This window comes from Ictidomys tridecemlineatus, chromosome 3 (genome assembly GCF_052094955.1).
Source record: "Ictidomys tridecemlineatus isolate mIctTri1 chromosome 3, mIctTri1.hap1, whole genome shotgun sequence".
Taxonomy (NCBI): domain Eukaryota; kingdom Metazoa; phylum Chordata; class Mammalia; order Rodentia; family Sciuridae; genus Ictidomys; species Ictidomys tridecemlineatus.
Genome location: NC_135479.1, coordinates 10,552,912 through 10,578,940, shown reverse-complemented (window position 1 = coordinate 10,578,940; position 26,029 = coordinate 10,552,912). Strand labels below are relative to the sequence as shown.

Genomic DNA, 26,029 nt, shown 5'->3' with positions numbered 1-26,029 from the left:
TCCATACGTTTTTCCCCTTAGAAAACACACACATACATACACACACTTACAAAAGCTTAATGGAATTATACTATTACTACCTGCACGCGTTCCAAGTTATATCAAGGGCCTTTATCAGGTCAATAGATGTGGATAGTTTTGTCAGTGGCTATATGATTCTGACATATATAGATATGGACAGATATAGGTGTATATACCTATATCTAAATATAGATCGATTATCTGTCTATCATCTATCACTGTTTCCTTGTTGGAAATTTCAATCACTTCCTTTCATTTGTTTTGATACATATGCTCACATCTTTATGCACTACACTGACTGTTTAAGAGGAGTTTTGAACAGCTGAAGGAACACACCTCCTGCTGAACATGAACACTGGTTTTACTTCCTTGTTCCATAGGCTCTCCTCTCCCACCCTGCAGGTGCCCATGCCCCTCAGGTCCAGCTTAAACTACGGCTGGTCTGGCAAGAAACCCAAAGCAGGGATTGGCAGCACAGGAGTCTACCCGCACTTTGATGGTAGACCTGGAAGAATATTCTCTGAGTAAAATGGAGCTTAAGGAATGTCTCTCGGGAACATCCACAGAGTAAGATATGATTAGGAAGAAGCTATTAAGAAAAATTATAGAGCCTAGGAACAGAGAAATGGAATCTGCTTCTAAAAAGCAAAAGTTAGCTTTAAAAAAAAAAGTTAACGTCCCTTGTTTAATGTTATTAGATTCATGGAATAGGCATCCATCACAATTTTCCAATTAAAAAGATAGGTGCCAGTGATTATGTGATACCCACTGTGGGCAGGACTTTCCACTTGGTCTGAAGTGCATGTAAGACCACGTATCTCAGTGGAGCTATAGGCAGAACACAACAAAACCAGGTGAACGAAGCTGATCGTCATTGACCTCATAAGATCAGCCTTGGAAGCCCTTTTCAGATGGGTGCAGCTTTTCTAGCTCTGGGAACTCTGCACTATCCTGGAGTTGGCCTTCTATGCCTTTGATCACCAGTGCCACCTATTCCCATCACCAGGAGCTCGTCAGCAAAGCAGAGAAGAACCTGAAGTTCAATGCCTTCCGCAGTGATTCATATTCCCATTATTGTAAGAAACACTGGTCTCTGTCTCATCCAGTTGTGAGGGTTCAGTTATGAGAGCTCAAATGCTGTAATACTCCTGCTATTTACCCTCATGTTACAGAATTCTAGAAGTGATCATAAAATGTATAAAGTACAGTATCTATACCAGACAGAAAGCTATGTGTGTTAAAGTGTGTTTAAATGTACCAGCACTCTGGTTAAATTTAACCTGGTTTGCTTGCTTTCTCTCTCTCTCTCTCTCTCTCTCTCTCTCTCTCTCTCTCTCTCTCTCTCTCCATTTCTTTGCAGAATTTATTGAAGAGAAGTTTGGGGAAGAAAAAGAAAATGACCAGTATTGTTGAACACATTTGTACCAGTTGTAGGTAAAATTATTTTTATAGATTCCCAAAGCGATGGTGCAGGTTTCATAGGAGGCGAAGACCTACAAGAATGCTACTTCCATTCTTCCATACTCACTGACTTGCTGGTATTGTCAACTTGGTCCAAATATTTTGTCCCTGGGTTTCCTTGCATTGACCAGCAGAAAATTCCTTGGCAAGTGGCATCTCTGTGTCCTCTAAGGGAGGACAAGGCTGACTCAGAACCTAATGCTAATTGCCTAAGAGCAGTCGGTTTAGCTTAAGCAGTTGGTTTTCCTAGGAGCCAGTGACCCTGAAGACTGGGAGGCCAAGCGCTGCTCTTAAACAAGGACTTGCTAAACCACTTGACCTTTTCAACAGCCGCAGAACTGTTTCTCGGGAGCATACCATCTCTTTTGGCTCCTCCAATTTGGCAGCTAGGATAGTCAAGCCAGTGACATTGTGTGCTTTAGAAAAACTTCTGAATAATTCACAACTTCCACCATAAAGTGGCTAAATTAAACCCACTAGTCAGATGGTCATCTCCGGGTGGGTCATCGTCTCCTGGAGCTGATTGGCTTTTGGGGGCTTACTCACTGGAATCCAGTGAGTCACTGTGGGAGATAAATGTACATCCCAATTTGCCAGAGCCTCTGGTCTCTGCTTCCCTAAAAGCTTCAGCTCATGAAGAAAATGATGAGCTCTGTTTCCAGCCACAAGCCTGGAGCAAGTGGCAACGTCTGCTTTTATTTTGGATTGAATTCGGGGGCGCTTGACTACATATCCACACCCCCAGCCCTTTTTAATTCTTATTTTGAGACAGAGCCTCACTAAGTTGCTTAGGATCTTGCTAAATTGCTGAGACTGACCTTGAATGTGCGATCCTCCTGCCTCAGCCTCCCTGGTCGCTGGGATGACAGGCGTGCACCAACACACGGGGGGCTAGCAATGCCTGTTAATCAAACATAACAAAGAACATGAATTCTCTCCATTTACGGAAGTACTTTGCCAAGAATAAAGGAGCCAGCGTGTTTTATTTTAGCGTCTTTGACAATTGTGTGCAAAAATATCCAGGCTGCATGACATACCTTCGCAGGATAATGTGAGCTGAAATATGACTTGGTAGTGCTAATGGAGTGGGCGGAGGATTATTTTGAAAGAGGGAAAGTGGCTGAGCAAGGGATGGAGCTTGTGTTTGTTCTGAAACAAGGAAGGGGGTATTCGTGTAGGGCCACGCAGGCCTTGTCAAATGCCAGTCCCACCACCTGCTAGCTGGGTGATCTTGGACACATGCCTTGATTCCCTGGGCACACATGCCTCGATTTGCTCTTCCTTAAAATGGAGATGATAAGACCTACTTGAATGCCTGTGTGAATTAAATAAAATACTGCCCATAAACCTAAGCGGTTTAGTGTCTGCCACAACATTATCACTCCATAAGTAAGTTCTTCTTATTATTAATTAGTAATTATATAGTCATTACATGCATAATATTCGAATTAATATTATCAATATTGTCTTTGGATGGTTTAATCGGCTCTTCAGAAAATATAACTCAGCAAAAGCGTAGATAAAAAGATAACCAAGCCGTTTCTAGTCGGAGGCACTGTGGAACCTAGCTACAGATTGGTATCACAATCATTCCTGGCTGTTGTTGGTTGAACATGGAAGAGTAGACATTCGAGCCAGATCTCAGTGTCAGGAACAACCGCTCACATTTTTTCAGGGTGTATGTAGATTAGCAACTTTGTTCACCTCCTCACATAAGTGGCAAAGCCAATGTTGTTACTTCTGCAAACCCTGTTTTATGAGATGAGGACGGTGACGGGGTGTTTTGAAACATCAAATTCAACATGTACATTGAACATATTTTCAGGGTATTCATTAAGATTGAAATATGTTACATCAGAAGAAAAGAGCAGGCTTCATACAATTTTTTTTTTTTACAGAGATCAGGTCACAGGTACAAAAATACTATAGACTGTCAGAATATGCTTTAAATAACGAAGACAAAAATAAATGTCAAATGTCTACTCTTCCATGTTCAACCAACAAAAGCCAGGTGGGTGTGATGGTGTGTCCCTTTAGTTCCAGCTACTGGGGAGGCTGGGGTAAGGGGATCACTTGAGCCCAGTCAGGAGTCAACCTGGGTGGTCTATGAGACCCCATTGCAAAAAAAAAAAAAAAAAAAAAAAAGAATTTAAGCAAATTTTTTTTTTTTTTTTTTTTTTGCAATTTATCAAATACTTCAGAGATTATTCCATGTGGATTTAAGACTTTGGAAATCGTTTGTACTTTATTTTTGTACTCTGTTCTCAGAGGACATTCCACCCATTTGTCAGTGGAGAGTGGAGCTGTTGATGTGATGTCATCCAGTCCTGGGTTTGAATCTCTGTTCTATTTGCTTTTTGGGGTCCAGGATCCATTTCTTAAACATTCTAAGTTTCAGTTTTCTCCTTCAAAAAGGAGAACACAGAACTGTAGGGGGGGAGGGAAGCATGAATTACGAAGATATGACACAGAGAAGCTAGCACTGTGCCTGGTGCCTCACTTGGGTGGTGACCTTAGTTATTGGAAACGGGTGATGCAGTTCCCACATGCGTGCATTTCAGTCCACGTGGTGCCACACAGAGCAACGACTGTCCTTGGTAAGCTCTCAACAAGTGGCAGTTCTATGTGATTTTGATAAATTAAAAATGTCAGTAAGAAAGCACCATTTCAACCTCATAAGGAGATGCCCTAAGTGACAATCATGTTAATAACGTCAGCTTCCTTTCACTTAATCCTCACAAAATGTTGATAAGGCACACACTGTTGGTGCCACCCTTTCTAGAGTGGAGGAAAGGAAGACCCAGAGATTCCATTGTGGGGGGGGGGGGCGGGGGGGGCGGGGTGTGTGTGTGTCTGGCCTCTATCTTGTACTGTTTAGATTTGCATTAAAACAACAACAAAGTATACTCTAATTTTCTTGACCCTGAGAATAATTGTTTAATCTTTCAGTTTCTCCAGGGAGAGCAGTGTTTTACATGGACCCATCTGGGGAGCTGAGCCTTCCTACACTGGGCCCTCCTCCTGGGTGATCCAGGGAAGAGCAAGTCATTGGGACCAAGCGCTAGACGGTTCTGGATCAGCCTCGCCAGCAAACTCGAGAGGCCATGCGGAGCGGGCGGCGGGACTTGGAGGGTCAAGTGAGTAGGCAGACAGGCATGGAGGGGCAGGTGACCAGGGCTTCAGCAATGGGTGGCTTTGGGGTGCTGTTGTGTTAGACTGGGGTAAGACAGAATAGAGACTTGGGTGCTGATCCGAGCTAAGAAAAGGGAGTGTACACAGAAACTTCCACGGGTGTGCCAACCCGAGAAAGATGGAGGAGCAGAGTCGGCAGCAGAGTAACCTGCAGGTATCCCTGTGGGCTTGACCCCTTGCAAAGACCCCAGTGAAAGAGACTGGGGGGTCCAGTGCCAGAGACAGGCAACCCGCAACTCTACAGACAAAACGACAAGACCACCAGGTCTGGGGAGCAGGATTGGGACAGCACATGGGGAGAGGAGCTGGTCAGAGCGACAGCAGCAGCCAAAGCTGTCCTTCTGCTCTCAGGACGGGCCTGAAGGTGACGGGGTCTGATGGATCCAACTGAGAAAAGATTATAGATTCGGGGCCTAGGAGCCAGGGCCCATGACCTTGGTCTTGAGGCCATGGCAAACATCTGTGTTTCCCAGCCGAAGGCAATGAGACCCCATTCTGACGACAGGCAAGGTGTGGGCCAAGAAGCTCAGGAAGGAGTCTCACGCAGCCACATCCATGTTTATAGCAATTCAGTTCACCATAGCCAAGCTATGCAACAGCCTAGATGCCCTTCAACAGATGAACGGACAAAGAAAATGTGGTACATATGCACAATGGAATATTATATCAGACAAAAAGAAGAATGAAATCCTGGCATTTGCCAGTAAATGGATGGAACTGGAGACTATCATGCTAAATAATATAAGCCAGTCCCCCCCAAAACCAAAGGCTGAATGTTCTCTCTGATATGTACATGCTCATCCACAACAAGGGAGGTGAGGGAGGGGAAGAACAGAAGTTCATTGGATCAGTCAAAGGGTAATGAAGGGAAGGGAGGGGGATTGGAATAGGGAAGACAGTAGAATGAATTGGACATAACTTTCCTATGTTCGTATTTGAATGCCTGACCACATGTACTCCACATTAGGTTCCACCACAGAATGGAATCCTAACTGGAATGGGTTCCTAATTGGGATGGGTTGTGCTCCATGTATGTTTGATGTGTGTCCAAATACACTCTACTATCATGGATTTCTAAAAACAAAACAAACACAAAGGAGTCTCAGATGGTGTGTTTGACACTTTCAGGAACTTCTAAAGAGGTGTCTGAGATGGGGCCACACCCCCTTGAAGGTGGCTTTATCCTTGGGAGCTTGGGGTTATAGGAGGCAGTTCTGTTCCTGCCATGAGAGTGAGTGTGAAAAACAGGCCCAGCTGTTGATACCAGTGGAGACAGAGCCTGTGAGCTGCTTTTGCCCTCAAATTTAACAGAGAAAAGGAAGAGAACTCATTCTTTAAGAACCATGTCGGAGACAAACCCACTGTCATTCAGAAACGCAGTCATGCCTCATGACTGAGAAAACACACTGTCCCCCTTGATCTGTGTCTTCAGTTTCCATGGGTCGAGTCAGATATCCGTGGTTAACTGTAATATGAAAATATGAAGTCAAAAGTTCTAGAAATAAACACTGCATAAGTTTTAATGGTATACTGTTCTGACTGGTGTGGTAAAATCTCATGCCATCCTGCTCTGTCTCACTGGAGACACGAACCCTACCTTTGTCCAGTGTACCCTTGTTGTATGTACTACCCTCCCTTGGTCATTTGGTAGCTGTCTGGATTATCAGATCCACTGTAGGGGATCTCAGGACTGGTGTTGAATTAACTTTTATGTAGTGGCCTGAAGTATAGCTATCGCAGTGAATGATTCCATCATTCACTTCACTTCATCTCATTGTAAGAGGTATTGTATCTCAAGAAACAGAGTGAGTACAGTCCCTCTTTACAGAGCGAGAGAGATTGCATTTACATAATTTTATTTCATTTATTATTAAATTGTTCTATTTTATTATGAATAAATGATAACTATTAATTGTTAATCTCTTACTATACCTAATTTATAAATTAAACTTTATCAGAGGTATGTATGCACAGGAAAAAAAAGTATGTTATAGGGTGTGTTAGTATCTGTGATTTCAGACATCCAATGGGGTTTCCCTGCAAATAATTTGAGACCACTGTATCCTTTTCACACCTTTAAACTATTACAGGGATTTTTATGAAATGGCAGCAGTTTTTAGAATCAGATGGGAAGATTTGGGGCCTGGAGGTGGGGCTCAGACTTCCAAGTACACAACCCTGCCCTGGTGAACCCCGAGAACAGCTTCTGTGTCTGAGATAGTCTGGCACTTAGTTAACAAATGTCTCTTGTGGTCAGAGTAAGTTATGGAAAATGTAATGTTAATGTCTTTCACATGTGTAGAGACAGCTCATTCAGAGCCAAGTGATACCTAACATTTACTAGGTGTGTGTGGGGTGGCAGGCAGGGGGAGGTGAGAAGATGTGGTTGGGAACAGCTCCATTGAAACTCTCCATTTATCCTCTTATTAATCCAGAAAAGACTCTGGGGCATTCGCTTATGGAAACTTTGGAGGCAGATGGAAATATTTTAAGATGTAGGATACACATGGGCCCATAACATGAATTTACATTTTCCTTGCAGGAGAAAACACAGTGGATCTCTGCATTACCCTTTGGATGTTTGCAAAGATTCAAAGGGGAAATGATATTTTATGCTGTGACGTCTGGGCGGTTTAGGCAGTTACTCCATAAGATAATTATTTGGGGAAAACAAGAAAAATTGACCAACCATTTGGTCAATTCAGCAGCCTTCTTTTTCTTTTTTCCCCAAATACTTATGTCTTTTGAGGGAAGAAATGACCAAACCCATAGGAGATGGAATAACTGTTTAAATACATTTTTTTAATGAAAGAGCTGCATCTATTTTAAATTGGAAAGTTATCTTTGGGAAGATATCCTGACTTCAACCATTTACTGAGTGTGGGGCATTCTTCTTAAACAATGAACTGGCCTCCTTGCTGGAGCAGAATTGTCTGCAACAAGATCTCCATCACAGCAGCTGCGTGCAGTCATTTCCTGGGCACACGGATCAGGACGTAAGACTGTGCACACCAAACAGTGCTGAGCCAAGTTCAAACACACGGTCCAAAGAACCACACTGCAGGTACTCAGCTTGATAACCCCCTGCCCCATGGTGTGACAGTCACTGAGATCCACTCTCGTCCTTGGCCCGGGTGGACCTGTGTGAGCCCCTTGCAGCAGTGCCGGGGACCTGGTGCCTGCTGAGTGGACAGCAGTGGAAAGCATTCAGAACAGGGTGACTGTGGCTGTCTTGGGACACATGGATGGCTCCAAAGAGGCTCTGGCCTTGTAAAGTGAAATGCAATTGGTGTGGTATGAATGTATGTGCATTTCCCCCGAGAGGATTCAGAGCAGTGAAAACTTGAAACCAATATAAAAAGTCCAAAATCGACTTCTCTACTCTTATCAAAAGAAACACTACTTTTATTAGTATTATAAATTTTAGTGACATGCTCTGTCTGCTATTCAGGTAAGTAAGTAACCAGATGACTAAATAAACTCATCAGCACCAAACTTCATGCTAACTTTTCCACAAAGCGAAACAAGGTCTCCTTATGCACTCTCTATATGCTAAATGTACCCAGTAAAATTTTATATTATACCTTAATATATAGTATACAAACATCATATAGTATACACTATATGTATACATATGGGTATGCATGCTTCATATCTACTTTATACATTGTATAATAATTGGTATGGTATTATACTATACATTATAATGAAATATATTAACATAATTAATATAGACTTTAGTCTCTAACAATTTTATAATTGACATATTCATATATGGACATACTATACCTTAATAAATATTGCTTATAATAGTTTTGCTATACCAAAGGCAATTTATTCCCCAACTAAAAGAGTTTACAAACTAAGTGCTGGTAGAGAAGAGTAAGTTTTGACAACAGAGAGACTAACCAAAGAGTAAAAGATAATTTTCAAATATTTTTTTACTATTTCATAGTACACAACTGTCCATAAAATATTTGTTTTTATTGTATTTTGTATTTCTAGAAAACAATTCGTATTAATGTCAAGAATACAACTTGAGGATGATGTGGATATGAATAAGCACACAAGTTGGAAAGAGGAGGTTGGTAAAGTTTAACTAACTTTTTTTAAAGCTACCCAGTGACTAACTTGCTTAAAATTTCTAGGCATATTTTGATCAGCTCACTATGTAGTATGGTTTTATGACTATTTTATTCCATTCTTCCTTTCTCCTTCAGTCTCAGCTGTGGTCTCCATCTTGAGTATTTCTCCGGCTCTGAGGAATAAATCTTTCAGTATGATTCCTGACTTCTCCCATATGCTTCCTCTCTCTTTTCTTTCAATTTAAAATATTAACTTATTTTTTCATCTTCATAAAAAGTAGATAACAATAGAAAACTTGCAATTCTCTCCCACCCCTTTCCATATAAGCTTCCCTTTGTGTTGATGCATGATCAAGCTCCACACTAAGCTTTGGAGAAAAGAATTGTCTTTGAGTCATCCAAGTTTCCATCAAAAGACATTTTCTAATGCACCTGAGAACTCACACATCATCAAATCACTCAGAGATCAATTAAAAGTTAGTGTGCTAGTGTTTGTTCATGTTTTGCCTTGATGTAAATAGTACAGAGAATGCAAACTTAGCCCCCTGAGTTGAGGACTACATCAAAATTTCATGCTTCACTTTTAGGAAAAGAATTCAAAGTGACCACAAGAGGGCAGCAGAACACACCGGATTCCCTTGATCCTCCAAGGGAGTGTGTTCTGCAGTTTGGCTTCCCACTGTGTGATGGAGGCAGATCCAAGAACCACCCGAGTAGCTGGGATTTGAGCCATCCTCAAAGGCTGGCATCTCTAGCACAGATACAGCGAGTCTGGGTGGGGCTGGGGGTGGGGGAAACTCCGCTTCCTGGGATAACTGAATATATGAGATGGCAGCTTTCTAAGTCCTTTTTAAGAACGGTAACTGGTGGTGCTCACCTGTAACCCCAGTGACTCTGGGGGCTGAGGCAGGAGGATCTCAAGTTCAAAGTTAGCCTCAGCATCTTAGCGAGGCCCTAAGGAATGTAGCAAGAACCTGTCTCAAAATGGAAAAATGAAAAGAGGGCTGGGATGTGGCTCAGTGGTTAAGTGCCCCTGGGTTCAAAATAACAACAACAACAATAATGATGATGATGATGATGGAAGGGCAGCTGGTATTTGACACACGGGGAGAGCTGAAACCTCACAGTTGCTCATTATCCTTTCCAGTGGAGCAAATTGTAAATTCTTCTTCCTCCTTTTACTATTAAGATTTTCCTATATTGCAGGGGCAAATAACAATAGGGTAAATGTCCATGAGCTTTAACATTTTAAAGTAGGAAACAGACCCTCTTGCAGAGGAAACACGATTTACTTATGAATCATAGTTACCAGGCTCTTTTCACCAGGAAGCCTTATAAAAATGTAAGAGTCCAGGTGACTGGTCAAACCTGGGTTTTATTGTTGAGACTTTCTTATTCAACCGTGGGCAGATTTCTTAACCTCTGGGTGTCTTAGTTTCTTCAGTTGTAAGATGGGGATAATGGAGTAGGTTGTGTTAAATATTAAGTTAAATAACATTTATCTTGGTGCCTGCCATATGGAAAGAATCCAGTTAACTAAGCAGTTATAAAATTATTACAAAAGATGAGTGGCATGTGGTGGTGCTGAGTAATTATTTCTTGGTAAGCAAATGATCATATGCTATTTTGTTTAATTCTCACATCTAGTGTGTGAGAGAGTTTTTTTTCCCCCCTCCACTTTTATAAATTAGAAAGTTGAAATTCAGAAAGGCTGATCATCTAGGAAAGAGCTGGGATTTGAATCCCTGACTTTCTGCCTGCAAGCCCATGTGCTTCCAATCACCCTTAGGTAAGTAGAATACCATCATCTCCCTCCCGCCCAGCTTTTGGTAACTCCTAAAGTCACCCGATTCACCTGAAGCCTGACAGATCTTTAAAATGGCTTAGTGATTTGACAAGGTCAGCACAGGGCAGAAGGCAATTCCAGGGGCAAATGACGATAGGCTAAAGCGTTCTTACAGTGAAGATAACGTGCACCAATCAGACCAATGCAGCCTGTGGGGACCGTGGGAGCAGCTTCTTGCAGTCCCAGAGAGAGCAGCTGTTACTCAAAAGTCTCAAGCCCAGACTAGCCGTGACTGGACCATCAGTCCAGGGCAGCATACTTTAAACTCACGATGACCTCTGTTCGTGCATGTCCTCGTCACCTATTGCCACCCTGGTCTATAGGAGCAAGAGGCTGTTGAGACCAGTTGGCTCATTTACAGGGAAGAGATACATGTCACCTGGAACACAATGTTCCTGAGATCTGTCCGTCTTTTAAAGAAATATTCAGGAAATGCAGAGTTTGCTCCACCTGATCTCCCTCAATATCATGTAGACCCCCTTTTTCCATTTTTATTTACAGACAGATGGAAGCTGGCTTCTCACCAGGTGCACTGAAGAAGCACACTGAGTCTACTTACTAAATTAAACTAAAAATACAAACATGCCAACCAGCAAACCCAACCCAACCCGTACCTCTTTAGTGAAAGCAGACTGATGATCCCCAATTCTGAGTCATTTTAGACCAGCAGTTTCTCACCTAGGAAAGAAGCCCAAAACTTCAAAGAAAAAGGCCACTAAACTAGATACACTCTTATTCCTCTAGATTAATGTTAGGGAAACTACACACACCTTTTCCTTTAGCTCCTATTTATTTTTATGAATTATTTGACAGATACTCTGGCGTGCTCCCCAATAGGGGGGAAAAATAGCTGTCCTCTGATCCTCATGGTGGCACTTGGCCACCATGACATCAATTTTAAAAGGTTAGAGCTAAACGGTGAATGTCCTTAACATATCTTAATTATCTGGTGACTCCTATTTGAAAGTGGTGTTCATTTATATCCTGAACGGAAATTAACTTGCTTTTCATTTGACATTGAATTGCTGTGGTTTGGGGAGAATTCCGAGGGGACTGTATTTGTTTTAGTGAGGGTGGTCTTCCAGCGCCTGGTCCCTCCACTGGGGTCTAGCAGCCCTGTCAGAACAAGGGGTAAGGGGGCTCTGGGGATGGGTTGAGAGTCTTGAGGTTGCTTCAGGTTTTCCCTCCATCCTTCAGCTTCTTCCAGAACCAAGTATATATTCCGAAGAGTACTGTCTATGTGCTCTAGAGAAAGCTCTCTGGTGTTGCTTAGGGTATCATCAACCTGTGGATCCAACTTCTATGAGCGATTGTCACACGGTTGGTTGATTCTCATGACATGCGGTTATCTGAGCAGACGGGAAAGAATTCTACGAAATATATGCATGGGATAATCTGATATGGGAAAATGCAAGAATTATGCTTCATCTAGAGGTTTCTCTCTTCACTCTTGATCAATTATAGAATAGCTTCTCTTGTCTTACCGTGCACTTAATTTTAAAAATACAAGGATAGGCTTGATAAATTTTTATAGAGGAGATTCTTAGGTCGGGCTTCAACCTGGGAACGTGTTTCTGATAAAAGAATAACCCAGAAAGGCAACATTTATTGACTTAATCAGTGTCTATACAGCTTTCCCCCAAAGCTGCAGAATTGCAATGGTAGCATGCCTTGTACCAAGTGGTCTCCACAGGGGGATCTTCAGTAGGAAAAATTGATAGACAAAAAAAAACAAAACAAACCAAAACAACAACAACAACAAAAACCCCAAACAAGCAAGAGAATCACTGATGTTCTTTTCCCCTCCCCTTTCTTCTTCTTCTCTTCTTTCCATTTTCTTATTTCCCCCTTTCCTATCTTTCTTCTACTCTCTCTTCCTCCTCCTCCTCCTCCTTCTTCTTTAAGAAATGACATAATTGAAGACACTGCCACAGGTGATTTAAAACATATATTTTAATCTTCCTTTTTTGGGAAATGACCTAAAAGGGAAAACATGATGCAAAAGGGGTAGGCAGGTTGGAATAGCTCCGTCTGGGTGAGCACCGATGTTCTAAGAACAACCCGTCTTCCTCAGCAGTAGCATGGGGTGAGGGTGACTGGAGATGTCTGCTCATTGTCAGCTGCTGTGCTGTGCTTGTTTGGAAAGCAATGAGCTGACTGAAGTGTGTGTGTGTGTGTGTATGTGTGTGTGTTTCTGAACCACCCCATGCCCTCAAAAGAGTGGCTAAGTAAGGACGTACCTAAGGAATGGCACGATGAAGCACCGTGGTGGAAACTGAGGGACGTGTGGTAGCTGCCAGTCATTCTGGACCCTCAGTTACACTCACAGATGACCGCTGGTCAGCCTCAGTCCTTCAGGCTGAGACCTCTCCGTCCTATTTTGACTCTCCATCCTCAGGTTGTTTTCCTCTCCCGGTGCAGGGGAGTACTACTAAATCGGGTCATCAGGAAAGAAATGCAAAACAGGACAATCTGGAAATCTACTTGGGAGAAAGTCCTTTTGCCCACTCATATAAACATGTTAGTCTGACCTAGAAAACAACAAACAAACAAAAACATAGCAAGAAACAAAGAAAAATCGCCCCCAATGACAAGAACCCAATCAGATAAAATCAACAAGCAGCCTCTCCCTCTCTCTGCGTTGCAGACTTTTAATGTAATTTTTAAAAAATATTTAAAATAGAAGACTTTCATGTAGTAAATGGAGATAAGTAAGTGGAAGAAATGAAACTCACCTACAGTCCTACCATTCAGAAACTGCTGCTGAAGTTTTTGGGTAAAGGCTTTCAATGTGTGTGTGTCTGTGTCTGTCTTCTCTCCTACACAAGTCCGATGCACACAAATATAAATTCGCAAAGATGCAAACACTTTGTCTTTTGTTCCTCTTAATAGGGACACTCATTGTTATGGTGTGGATATAAGGTGTCCTCCAAAGCCCTTGGCTAATGCAGGGGTATTTGGCGGTAGAGTGATTGGATTGTGAAAGGTGTAATCTAATTGGTCATCCTAGTTATGACTGGGTGGAAACTGTAGCAAAGGTGGTGAAGCTGGAGGAGGGGGTCACTGAGGGCATGCCCTGGAAGGGTGCATCTTCTCTGGGGCCCCTCCCCTGAGCCCTCTGTGCTTTCCAATCTTGCCATGAACTGAGCAGCTTTCCTGTGCTGGGTCCTTCCACCATGACGTGCTGCCTGACCTCAGGCCCAGAGCAATGCAGTCAGCCATCTGTGAACTGAGATCTCTGAACCCTGAAGCCCCAAATAAAACCTGTCCTCCTTCTAAGTTGTTCTTGTCACAGTGACACAAAGCTGACCAAAAAACTCTTGTTGTAATAACTACGACTGTAGGCGTGCACCGGCTATCACCATCGGGTGTGCAAGGTGTCTCACAATACTTTTTTCTTTCTATGAATTTTTTTATAAAAATTGTTCTGGTAATTAATTTTTTGGGGGGACATTTCAAATGCTTACTTAGGATAAAATTCCTAGAAGTAGGATATTTCTATGTTACAGGTTAAGAACATTTTGGAAACATCTGTTATTAAATAACACCAAGATACCAAAAGGTCTCACCCACCTGTTTCCCTCATCAGCAGTGTGTGAGACTGCCCAGCTCCTCACTGTTCTTGAGTATAATCATTGAGGCTAAAGAAAATATCAAAAGATGGGTTTTCTAGAGAAGAAAGACTGGGCAGTTGATTCTGCTGTTCTGAATATCCAGGATTTATCGCTGAACCAAGGTCTTTTTCAGGAATTCACTTGTTACCAAATGACTTCGAGTCACATTCAAGGCAGAGGCCTGCACAGTGGCCCTACCAGTAGCATTGTTCATTCACTTACAAGAAAGGTCACGTCTTTCTTGCTTTATTCAAAGGGGCGGAAGCTGGCTTGCTTCCAGGTGGGATATCCTGATTGGAAGTTCATGCCGACACTCAGTTTTGCTTCTTCTTACCATTGTTGAGATGTGAGTTCCTTAATGTGTGCACATGCTGGTTAGCACACACATAGCGCACCGCACACACAGTCTGCGTTAGTCATCCATGTCGCTCCAGTGTCCAAGGGAGGGGAGAGGAAAGAGGCTGAGCACTTGGAAGTTCTTCCTGGTAAACCATATCAAAGATCAGCGTTGGCTCATGAGCAGCTGTTACACTAATTATTCATAGTAATAGAAATGAGTAATAATTAAAAAAAAATCATGAGACCCAGCCAACACTGCACTGAGCACTATAGAATGTGCTTAGGTCAAAGTCCTTGTTAGACCTGTCATAAGAACCTTGCAAATAATATCTTACATCCTCAGAGCTCCTTAGAGTTGACAAAGGATTTTTATATTGATAAGATCATGCGTGGTGGGTGATCAGATTGGGTGGTACTTCGTGAATAATGATTCATTTTAGGCTTTCGGAAGACTCCTTCTATTTTAGTTTTACAATTTAAATCCTTATTTTTTTTTAAAGAGGGGCTCAAAATTTTTATCCTATTGCTTAATGGGATGCAATAAAATAAAAGATGGGCTTAGCTCCTATGACACATTTTAATAGATCTAAAAGACATAAACGTCCGATGTGTGACAAGATACGCTTTCTCTCTGTGCCTGTCCCCTGCAAGTCAACACGAAAAGGTCCTTTGGGTCGCGGATGAGAAAAATCCCCAAACATCTTTCATGCACGGCTGGAAGTGTAAGACATGGATACTGGCTGAAATCCAGTGCAAAGGGGAATTTCAAGAGCTGGTTCACATATTTGTAATTTTCCAGTTTCAAGCACACACTTCCTATCCCAGCCAGTTAGGCTTTCTGGGAGCAGCCGGTAAATTGCTCGTGCAGAGGGCAAAAGCTTCTTGGTATCTAAATGCCACAAAGCACTGTGGGGTGTTTTTGGATGAATTTTCAGGAGATCATTAATTTTGCCACCACGGTATTGTTAGCGCAGCTCTAGACTCACGACGTTTTATGGGTGTGATTGGCATGATTAGTTTACTGGGGGAATTGTTATGAATTATTGGTATTGTCATTCCACTGTGGGGAAGCCCTAGTAAACTAGAGGGACTTGAAAGAGTTAGGTATTTGCTGTTGCATTTGTTTTTAATTCTACTTTGTAAGCTGCGGTGTTTTCTTAAGTGTTTTGGAAATCTACCGAAATATTTAATTCCCTGAAAGATAATGCCAGAGCCGAAGATCAACAGAGAAAACTTTAGGGAGCAGAAGGGTCCAGAATGTCTGGGAGCACCGCCATAGTAGAATGTGTGACAGTCTCTCTGGACTGATTCTGTCAAAGTCGGGGGGCAATGGGTTAAAAAGAGATCACCAAGAGCCATTTGGTTCTGAGGTTAAGAGTAGCATTTTAAAAGCCAGAGCTATCTGCTAAGAGAAATCTCCCAAGACAGACACATATCATATGTTCCATACCAGCCACATGGCCCATTGACAGTGCCTGATGGGCTGTCCATCTTGAGAGGCTGCCTAGCTGTGACCACCTGTCACCAAACACAGTGACTGTGATTCCCCAGAGACTTTTGTCTGAGGGAAGGTGGAGAGCTGAGAGGAGCGGAGGGCTTTTGTACAAGAAATACATCAGTCTGTACCATCATAAAACCTCACAAATAATTTCACAGCCCTCACTGATGGCTACACACGGTCCCCGAACTCACTGAACAGTTTCTCATTCTAGGTGGTTGGTGTTCTAGGATTTGGACTTTCTATAAAATGTACCACATTGACCACATGAACTACAACTTGTCTGTAGTATGACAAGTACCTCTTGAGGCTCTTTCTGTATCAGCATATATAGAACCATCTTCTATTTTAAACTGCTGCGTTCTATTCCATACTGTGGATCTATTCTACATGCATGTTCATTTTCCTATCAATGGATATTTGTGTTTGTTTCTGATGCTCCCTCTAAGAAAAAAATGTTCCAGGTTTCAGAGGTTTTGTCAACTATTTTTTGCTGAGACAGAACAAGGAGAAATGATATTCTAAGAGTTAGGACCACCAAACACGTATTTTTTGAGACCACCATTTGCATAAGTAAATGCAAGAGACTCGTGTTGTTCCTCACACAGCCTGAGATGCAAACGGCTCCTTTATATTAAAGGATGTTTGTAGCCAACCAGGGGACACTTGTATTCATTCCACAGGACACTTAGGTTGTATTAACGCTTCTGTTTTCCTCTCCATTCTGCGAGGATGAGGGGAAAATAAATTTTCACATATGTTTTAGACTTTAGTGGGATTCTTCCCTTATACATGTACTTTTATTACTTCTTAGCATTCAGTAGATTCATAGAAACTAGTGTGCAAAGCGAGCATTGTGACTTTAGTTGATGGCAAAGCTTATAACACATTCTCTGTAGCCTCAGGGTTGGTACTGAATTCTACTTTCAGTGATGGTGTGACCTTCTTCTTCTGTGACTGAGACTTGGATGCTGGTGCTATTTTATGTGCATATAACCCAAGTTTCCGTAAAGCGCAATTCCTATTAAGGGATATAGTGATTTGATCACATTGTCCATGACAAGCAGAGGAATGAGATGATCTAAGGTATAAATATATATATATATATATATATATATATATATATATATATGTATGTATGTATGTATTTTGTTTCTGTGTTTCTGCTTTTTATTCCTTTTTAGCAGAAAAGGAAAATCTACCTAAGACCAATGGAAAGTTCTAGTGGTGGCATTGTTACAGAGTGACTTGTGCAGGGGGTCATGTCAGGTTTCAGGCCTTCTATATCGTAAAGTAAATATCAGGTGTTTCACAAACAATGAAAAACTGGCTTTGCTCTCACGACAGGTCACTGATTCCATGTGAAACAGAAGACACGGGTTCAGTTGGGGGTATCTGAGAACAAAGAGCACGGGGAAAACTGTGAAGATAAAGGCCTCTGTCGAGGGCAGAGTTTATCTGGTTTGCCTGGTGTAATTTATTTGGGAATTTCAGACGTCTGAACGGGTCCTGATGGAGTGAGCGACTGGCTCTGAATTTTGACACTCCTAAGAGAGATAACTTGGACTTTTGTGGGAAATTTCGTGAGGATGTGTGGTGCGTTTTCTCCTCTGGGAAAGCTATGTTTTGGAAGTGTGATGGAGGGAGTCTTTCCGGAAGGGTCAAGTTTGGACCGTTTTCCTGCTAGCTTCCCGAATGCTGCTTGAAGTGGTCACATCTTCGGGAATCCTCGTGGGGCTCTGACATGGGCAGGGACTCTCGGATGATTCCCTACTGGAGAGGTTTGGCATTTCCAGTCACTCACTCCTGTGGGGGCTCAACTCTGCACCATGAGAAGGAACTGTCCTTGGAAGGAGCCTTTTGATTTGCTTGAGTACGGGCCCTGTGACTTGATATGACTTACTTTTAGTTCACAAGAGGAAGATAAACCAACCTCCACCTGTCAGGTAACCAACCAGCTTATGGCCACTTTACCGTGCACTTGGTGCCATGTCCTTCTGGGGATATAAAAACACATTATCAGAAGTTTCCGAAGGACCCCATCCTCCCATCCTCCTCTCTCAGTCAGACTTTCCATTTATTTCTACCTAAAAGTCCCAAGTCAGATAATATTCATGACTGTGTCCTGCCTTCCCAGAAATCCCAGCATATCTGGAGCTCTGGCCTTGCAGTGGCTTGAACTTGACTTCTTGCCCAATCCTCTTCCTATGTCCTGGACCCCTTGCAAGTCAAGTGTTTTTTTGTTTTCTTCCTAAGTGGACGTCTGGCCTGTCCCTCCAAATTCTCCTGTCTGTTCCAAGGGCAGTTCCCAGCTCCCCTTGTCCACTGGATTCGAGCCCTGTCCCCTGGATCTGCTCCTGTCTTTGGTGATCCTGATTCTCATTCTGTGTCTGGGATTCTGTCCTCCTTTCAGGTCACAGCCTGGTGCCGAGCTATGGTTCATACCACCTGCTCTGATGTTCTCAAGGGGGAGGTTGTGCAAGGAGATGTACACACCTTGGTTAAAAATAACGATCTCTTCAGGAAAACTGGAGGCACTATTCAGAGTAACTCTGTGTTATAGTTTGGATCTCAGTCAGACTTTCCATTTATTTCTACCTAAAAGTCCCAAGTCAGATAATATTCCCCAAATCCCATGCATTAAGACCTATGGCACAGTGTTCGAACCTTTAAGAGCTGGGACCTGTTGGGACATCTGGAGGTTATTGGGGGTGCCCTTGAAGTGGTAGCGGGACCCTGATCTCCCCCTCACTCTATTTTCTTCCTAACAGGAGATAAGAAGTTGTACTCTGCCACACGCTCCCCATCACTACCAACCAACACCCCCACGAAAGACCTAAAGAAATGGGCCTGCCTGATCAGAGACTGAAAGTTCTGAAACCATGAACCCAGGGGAACCTTTTCTCTTTATAAATTGACAATCTCAGGTATTTGTTACAGTAATGGGAGCTGACTAACACCGTGAAAACATATCTGTGTTGTCCATCATGGTTAATGCCTGGTAGTTAGAATCATATTCTGGAACAAGAAAGTCCTGATTCTGTCTCTTTTGTTTCCCATCTGTGCAGCTTTGAAAGTTATTAAGCATCAGTTTCCTCAAATGTAAAATGTGAATGCGGCAAATAAATCCCATAGGATTGTTGCAAACTGGAAAATGTATGCAATATCCTTTATATAATAGATTCTTAGTAAATGATAGCAATTGTTTTCACCCTTATTATTGTGTCCAGGGATTATCATTGCATGATGTAACAACTTGGGAGTTACGCTACAAGCTTCAGTTAATCCTTTTAATTGATTACAACAGATATTTATTAGGCATCTTCTCTTAGAATAGGATTGTGTTAGGTACTCTACAGGATATGAAGTTGAACAGGATAAGATTCCTCTGAAGGAGCTTGAAATCTGTTAGGAAAACACACAAAACAATATTAATAAACGGGCAAATTTCAAGAATGACTCAGGGGGTGCCAAGACCAGTGTGTGTACATGGTTCGGAAGTGGGGGTTGGGGGTGAAAAATGAGATGGCTAATGGCCCAAAGAATTGGGGTCCTTCATCAAGTAAAGGATATTTGAACTGGTCTTTGAATGTTTCTGTAGACAAGGAAAGGAGATGTAGGACTCTGTGCAGACAAATATGGAGGTATAAGGACATTTCATGGGAAAATCATCTTTCAGTGTTAATTTTGGGATCTTTGTATGTACACATCTGGAGACCATGGGTGGTCTCACATGTCGTTTCCAGTGAGTTTAGATTTTATTGTATGGCAAGCAAAAGCTATGTGCAGGTTAAGGTTATAATTAGGTTACAGTCCAGGGAAGAGTGGCTGAAATGGTGCATGAGATCATTTGGAGCTGGCATAGACCTGGAGGCTGTGAGCAGAGGGAAGAAACTATTTGTCAAGATGAAAGGAAAAACAGTCAGACTATGGAAGAAGACAAATATGAGAATCACTTAGGTGGTTGTAGCAAGTGGGTTGACTGAACGTAGAAAAGCGGGTGGAGGAGCTGGGTGTCATCTGAACCGGGGATCCTGGGGAAATGGGATGCCATTACCATAGAGAGGAAAGGAAGGAGGAGGATAAAGAAAGCTGAGCCATCTCATTTTGTACACTTGGGAAAGGTGTCTAGTACCAAGGAGATGTCCAGGGGAAGATATGGAATGGACAAGTGGGAAAGCCTAGTGGAGGAGTGTTGCTCCATTGGCCAACTTGCTATCGAATCTATGAGGGCAAATACAATCCTTTAGCTTACCTGGCCTCGGTTTCCTAACTTGAAAAATGTCATTAATGATAGCCACCTTATCCGTCACCTAGGATGGTTGTTACGTCCAAATCTGAACATTGCTAACAACACAACTTCAGTGCTGGGTAAATAAAACAGGTCACCATCATCGTTACAGTCATCATCAAAGTCCAGAGCGGACACCGTCAGGGAGATTTTTAGACCCATTTTCCCACGGCTTCCTATAAAATAGGAAATCTCTGTGAATCATAGATGTGTTTCTTCTAAGGTGACAATTCATAGAGAAAGCAAGCTCAACCGCATAAACACATCTATTTCTATTTTAAACTCAAAAGTGCATCACCCAAACCACGAAACCCCACATCAAATTTAGCTCCTTCCGAGAGCGACCTGCTGGGAAAGCGACTGGGCTCCCAGCCCAGGGTTGTTTCAATGGCTCCTTCCTCTCCCCTCCCCGCGCCTTCCCCCCCAGCACACCTGTTTTCAGGGCTCCTTCCTCTCCAGTCCAGGCGTTTTGATCCTGGTCACGGCCACCTGTTCAGGATGACGCACATTTAGCCCTACGCACGTCCTTGGCCTGTTGCTGTCTTTAGGGTCCCCAACTGGGTTGATTCACCGCGTGGGACATTATTTTTAGTCTTTATCTCTTGGTGGTTTTGTTTTCTTTCCGCCACCCCTTGACCCGGGAGCTGGAAATAAAGTGTGCCTTCCATAAAGACGAGAAAGTTGTCCGCCTTTTCCTTCCTGCTCACACCAAAGGCGGGGGCCAGGGGAGAGCGGGCAGTGTCAGCCCACCAAGCCCTGGACACCCAGGAGCTGGGCAGCGAAGCTCCCCCATGTGCACTCTCAGCACATGGAAAATGATCCAGGGGAATAAAATTTTATAGAAATGTCTTCTTTTTGATCTGATTGTTCAACTCAAACATCTGGATATCTTGCCTTATTTACTTACTTCTTCTTCTTCTTCTTCTTCTTCTTCTTATTATTATTATTATTATTAATTATTTGATACCAAGGATTAAACCCAGTGGTGCTCAACCACTGAGTCACATCCTCAGCCCCCCTTTTATATTTTATTTTAAGAAAGGATCTCATTAAGTTGGTAGGGACTCACTAAGTTGCTGAGGCTGGCTTTGAACTCCTGATCCTTCTGCCTCAGCCTCCCAAGTTCCTGGGATTAGAGGTCTGCATGCCTGGCTCCGTTTATTTTATTTTATTTTTTTAATAATTTAAAGAAATTTATAGGCACAGTGAGAAATAATTGCTTTTAGTGTGAAATGTTATACTTGAAATATATATACGTGAAATATATACTTCATTGGACCTAAGACCTGTGGGAACACAATATGGGAGAATGTTTAGAAAATGGAATAAAAAAATGTTAGTTTATTTTTTCTGACTCTGAAATGTGCGCATACATAATTCTAATAAGAGAGAAAGAATGAAGAAAGTGAAAAAACACACGTGCACCTAGCATCCTTCTCAATAAAGGAACCCATTTTTGTGTCATTATAGTTCAACCCATTGCCTGTGGATGAACTTTTAAAAAATTAAAAATCAATGGTACTATCATTAATTTTTATGTTATCTTAGTGACTTTTTCTATCACTATCCTTCAGCTTAAATTCTAAATATCAGGTTACTGACTCAAGACATACATGTTTAAAATATTTTATTGAGATACAGCTGACAAGTAAAACTCGCCTATGCTTATGTGGTATACCATGATATATGTATACAGCGTGAAATGGTTAGATCAAGCTAAAGTATGCATCACCTTGCATGCTTACAATTTTTGTTGTGAGAACTATTTCTTTAGCAATTGTCAAGTATATTAACACATTAATATTAGTGATAGCCACCCATCTGTTCAGAAAGATTGTGCAAATTTACAATTTCTGCACAAGCATGGAAAATTTCCACTTTCTCAAACACTCCCTAACAGAGGGTTTTACTCATCTTTCTTTTTAATCTGTGTGATCATCATCTTTGTTATCAGATAACTTGAATATTTTTGTATATATTTTTCAACTACTTATATCTGTCTTTAATGAATTGCTTATATTTCATCTTTCTCATTTTTTTTCCGGTAAAGTGGTTATCTTTTATTAATTGGTTGATAATAGTCTTTTCCCATTGGATATTAATTTGTTTTCTCTTAATGTATGTATCTCCTCCCTGTGTTATATAAAAACAAAAACCTGAAGAAGGATGACTTTAAATCTCATGATGCTTTGTGTTGAGGTATATATATATATGTTGGGGGGTGGGCTTTAAATAGCCATGTCTATCAGTCTTTTCTATAGTGATTTCTGCTTTCTGTGTTTCCCACTAGACGCTGTTCCTGTTGTTGGGTATAAGGCTTGTTCTGGACAGGGTTTGGGGCTCAGGGGACAAATTAATCCTCCCTTCTGCCTCATGCTGGCAGAGACTCCCAGAGGTGAGATCACTTGCACAGGTAACTGGGTCTGACAGTGACACCTACTTCACAGTGGTGTTCAGGAAGGTGATAGGGCTGAGGGTGGAAGGCTCACCACCCAGCTTGTTGAGAAGGAGAAGGAGGGTGGGAGTAGGGTGTTAGTTACCTCTCCCCTCTCATATTCAAGGTGAGCTCAACACCAAATTGATTTGAATCCTCTAAACAAGAAAATGATAGTTCTGTGGCTGACTTGCTTCTAGACAGGTGACCATGATACTACCCTTCAGTTCTCTGTTTTAGTATATTAACATTATTATTTTTTAAAACAAAGTAGCCATTTCAATTCTTGCATCTTCATCAAATTATACATTTCTGGAAGAATAATTTTAATAATGACAAAGTGAATCTTCAAAAGTTAAAAACTGAAAAGATTAAAGGCACCTGCTCACATGTAGGTTTCAGGCCAAACAGAAAAGAGGAAGCTGAGATGCTAAGGAGATTCACAGATGAGGAGTTGCCTTGGAACTTACTGGAGACAAAAACTTTGAGAATTTTCTATCACTTTACCACTTCTAGGCTTACCTTTATGTTGATGAAAACTAGGCTCAGACATTAGTTAAAAAATAAACAAACAAACAAAAACCCAAACAACTCTCTTCCACATCAGCTGTGATTCATTAGAATGCCCAACGCTTTTATCCATAAGGTGTGCAGGCGGGATGAAATGTGAAACTGTGGACCACCTAGAGGCTTACACAGTCTCCCCTGTCCAACAGCCTTCTTCAGGTTTTCATTCTCTCCAATAAATAATGAAGTTGTAACTTTCATCTCTTTACAAAGAGAGCGAACTTCCAGGGAAGCTTGTTTTCTCTGCCAACTGTACTTTTTGAAGCTGTCCTCACTTATGTCTGCAGGCACAAAGCGACAGAGGGAATAAAGCCAGTTGACAAGGTAACCCAAGAGACAGGAGCTCACTTCTGCTCTGCACACCAGAACACCTGACATCTACGTGCTTCCTTCAGCCTGAAAATGCAGAAATCATTATGGACTCATTTCTAAGTCGTTTAGGTGTGTCGGCACTGTCTCTTTTAGGGTTCTCTTCTTTATAGCCATAATGAGACAAGCTCGTGTATTTATACTGAGCTCTGTAAGATAAGTCTTGTTTCTTGTTTCTTTAGTAATCCATCTCTTAATCCTCACATAATGGAATATGAATTTCAGACCCCACTGAAACCATGACTTTGGTGGGATTAAGGATAAATTCAGCATTCATCATTAAAGGTGATCCACAAGCCAGGTACACTGGCATACACCTGTAATCTCAGCTACTTGCAGGGGCTGAGGTGGGAGGATCACAAGTCCAAGATCAGCCTGTGCAACTTAGGAAGACCTTGTCTCAAAATAAATAGATAAGGAACTGGGGGGTATAGCTTAGTGATAGAGCAGCACCTCAGAGTTCTGCCTCAAGTAGCTCAAAAAAAAAAAAAAAAGTAATCCAGGGATAGGATGGTGTGGTTTTAAAAGGTCAGAGCAACAATAATAACAACAAACTACATATTAATTATTAATGAAATAACAATCAGATAACATAATAATCATAGAATATTGGGAGGCCTAGAATAACGGGTTGATTGACTCATCCAACACGTATTTATTGAGTCTCTGTTAAGTTTTACACCTGGTTCTGTGTGCTGAGGATTAATATGGAGCCGACAAGTTCCTTGCATACTCAGAGCCAATTTATCCTACAGTTACCAGGGGGGATATAGATTGCAAACAGAAAAATGCAGAGACAAATAAGATTATTTTAGATAATGATAAGAACATGAATTTTTAAAAAAATGGGAAGAAGAGATTGTGTTGTGTTAAGGAAGGTGGCCGGGGACCATTGTCCACAGTTGGTCAGGGCAGGCCTCTCTGTAGAGGTGAGGAGGGCACTAGGATTGGAAGGCTGAAGCACAGGCAGAACTGGGGGGATTGGAAGGCTGAAGCACAGGCAGAACTGGGGGTGAGTTTTTTTTTTTTTTTTTTAAAGCAGAGGAAATAGTGCAAAGGCCCAGCGACAGCAATAAGCTTGCTATCGTGTCTTCTGCTGTTTCTAGTCTCTCTCTGGTTTATTTCTATGACAATCTTTCCCACTTGCAACAGGAAGTATATATTAAAAACATATTCCAATTAATCACTCACAGTGACACAGGATACCATTCCGGTCTGTGTATGCAGGGGACCATGAGAGAGAGATGGAGGGAGAGATTACTTACCTAAGGAGGTGAGACTCAACAAGGGGGTGTCTCCCAGTGGTGTTTCAGAGACCGTGTTCTGCGGATGTAGAGGAGCCTTCTCGGCACTCTTTGAATCATAACGCAAGCTGACTTGAATTTATAAATGTTTAACCCGATGAAATCACCATCTCCCTAGGGCTGTGCATGATACGCCCTGGGAACAATCGACTTTCAACTATTTTTCTTCCTTTGCTTCATGTGCCATTTAGGATTGTCTCAGCATAACATGGTATTATTGAGGACTTTAGCAAGAGGGAGAAAAAAAAATGTCTCTGGTCATAATATGATTGTTTGCAGCTCTCAGACGCAGGATATCATGTAAAACAGAATTTTAATTTTGTTTATTTTCCAGCTTTCGAAGTGACCTCGGCATGTATCAATGGTGCGGGCCAAGAAACTGTTTATTTCCGGCTCTCAGACGTCACATTGCTTCCTTTCACACCTTGGAATGTCAGAAATCTAGCTTCTTTCTCTCTGAGATGTTTTTCTCTTAAAGTATTATTATGGTGACAGTGGTATTCTGTTTACTTGTGGCTGAGTAGTTTTCCAAACCCGGTGACAATAGAAATAAAAAGTCACTCCCGCCCCGCCCACACATTCTCCTTCCACCACCTGACTTCACCAAGAACAACAAAATCAATTCTTGCAGTCCTCTCTGTTGCAAAGAAAACTTTCCATGAATGTTATCTGGGGCTGGAGATTTAAGACCAAAACACGTTGGGACATTTATAATGTTTGTCTTGGGTGTAGAACAGGCGAGTGGATACCCTGGCCTGGGTGGGTATCTAATTCTACTCTCTATTAAGCAGCAATCTTGATAGACGGTTGCAGGGTGTTATGGTTTGGATCTGTAATGATCCCCAAAGGCTCAGGCATTGGTCCCCAAGGCAGCAATGTTCCGAGGTGGGGCTTTGGGTAAGTGGTTGGATCATGAAGGCTCTGACCTCATCAGTGGATTAATCTACTGATGGATTCAGAGCTGATCCGTAGAAGATGGCAACTACCGAGGTGGGACCTGGTTGAAAG

General features: G+C 42.0%; 1 long non-coding RNA gene across 1 annotated transcript; it reads right to left on the bottom strand.

Annotated features, from left to right (window-relative positions):
• Window positions 1-19,332: 19,332 nt before the first annotated feature.
• LOC144375995 (uncharacterized) lies at window positions 19,333-25,483 on the bottom strand. The gene is made up of 4 exons (XR_013435970.1): window positions 24,983-25,483; window positions 20,780-20,836; window positions 20,312-20,523; window positions 19,333-19,461 (listed from the first exon to the last, which is right to left on the bottom strand). It is a non-coding gene; the product is annotated as an uncharacterized LOC144375995 (long non-coding RNA).
• Window positions 25,484-26,029: the final 546 nt, after the last annotated feature.